Source organism: Cyprinodon tularosa, unplaced genomic scaffold (assembly GCF_016077235.1).
Source record: "Cyprinodon tularosa strain WSP-4 unplaced genomic scaffold, ASM1607723v1 ctg47, whole genome shotgun sequence".
In the NCBI taxonomy this organism is placed as follows: Eukaryota; Metazoa; Chordata; class Actinopteri; order Cyprinodontiformes; family Cyprinodontidae; genus Cyprinodon; species Cyprinodon tularosa.
This window is the reverse complement of record NW_024039196.1, coordinates 361,097-363,150: the sequence shown is the minus strand read 5'-3', so window position 1 is coordinate 363,150 and position 2,054 is coordinate 361,097.

The window sequence follows — 2,054 nt, the reverse complement described above, 5'->3', positions numbered from 1 at the left end:
TTTGTCTGGGGCGGAGACAACCGTTTGCCTCAGTGCTGCCACCGCGCGGCAGAATATTGTCAGTGCACATATTCCGTGTTTAATGTGGAGCAGTGGGTATGGAGGACCAACTCTGTCATATCTAAAAATGAATACAGAAATAAATAAATGCCCAGTAAATAAATAAATAAATAAGCATTCTATTAATTCCCCCGAAATACAACAAACAAATAAATGTTGGTAAAAATTAAATTATACATTGAGACATAAATGTATATATCTCTTTTAATTAGCTTCTTTATTTATTTGCCTTTGTAATTATCGTATTTATTTATTGTTCATTATAATCTTCAACTTTATTTATTTATTATTTTTCAAGTATTTATTTATGTGCATGATATAATATTTTTGTCTGTTTTATTCTGCCTTTGTATTTTTGTACCCTCTTTAAAGCTACAGTGTGTAACTTTTAGCGACATCTAGCGGTCAGACTGCAGACTGCAGCAACATGAACGTCCCCCCCCACCGCTTCTCCCCCCCAACAGTACGGCGAGCTTTACGGGACAAAATGTCTTCCACGACTTCCGCATCACCTACCTTCTCAAGTGATGAGGTTTGTTTACATAGATAATTTTACAGATAGTATTTCATTAGTCTGTGTAGGGTATAGATTTCATGTAGACTTAAGATAATAAATATACCCGTTATTTTTTCTACATCGTTGTGACATTTTGGCGATCTCGCAATCGCTAGTTTGTTGGCTCTGCGCTGCCGTAGCGCAAAGATGTCTGCCTCCATGGCTGCGAGACCCGCTCCTATGTAATTATAAATAGCAAATTCTAAGGCAACGCAAATATTAAGGTTAAGAGGCTGAGCTCGTAGATGATGATAAAATAACATAGTTATGTATAATATATTACATTTCTGACTGTATGTCCCTGTAATTATTACACACTGTAGCTTTAACGCTATTTATTTCTGCCTGTCGTTTTTACATTTCTGTATGCATTTCTGCCTCATTATGTAAATGAGGAAGGGATGTGTCTTAGAGAGTCTACTTTAAAAAAGTAATAAATAATTAAAGTTGAAGATTAAATTCAATAAATAAATAATTATTACAAAGGCGAATTGATAAAGAAGCTAATTAAAAGAGATATATACATTTATGTCTCACTGTATAATTAAATTACAACCACATTTATTTGTTCATTGTATTTTTTGGGGCAATTAATTGTATGCTTATTTATTTGTTGACCATTTATGCATTTCTGTATTAATTTTTAAATATGGCAGAGTTGGTCTTCCGTAATTGGGAAGGTTTAAAAAAAAAAAAAAAAAATATATATATATATATATATATATATATATATATATATATAAATGCAAAAACAGTTTCTATTGTTTCACGAAGTCATCTAATCAAAAAATAAAAACCAACAAAGTTTGATTACAATCAAAAACTTCCCACCTCTACAAGATTCCCCTAAATGTGTTTTGAAGGTTTAATGTTCTTAGCAGGAAGATGAAGCTCCTTGAGCAGGGGCCCTGGTTTGTAAAATATATATATTGTTTTTATTATTAAAAACATCCGATGAGAAAAGATAAAAAAAATCTTGAATTTTCCCAAACCTCTCATAAAGGGATGTTTTTTTGGATTAAAAAATGTATGTTCAAATTTTAACAAAGCCTGTAAAGAATTTGTGAAAATAAAATCTGAAACCTTTGACTGAGAATTCGAGACCAATATCCTATTACACTGACATAAATATATAATATATATTGTAAATATATATATATATATATCCTTATTTTTCTTTTATTATTTTAATGACTGAAAAAATGTTAATGACCCAAAAGATTATTATGAATTTTAGATGCATTTATGCAGAAAATGGAAAATACAAAACCTTGAGAAATCCTGTATGTCTAATAATATATTTATGAAAACAGAAAATACAAAAAAATTTATTTTCTATAAAATCTAGGGAAAATCTAGTTGTAAGTGAGAGTAAATCACATGGTAAGAGAAAAATGTTCCCAGAGGAATACAGAAGGACAATTTATGCATTTTTTGA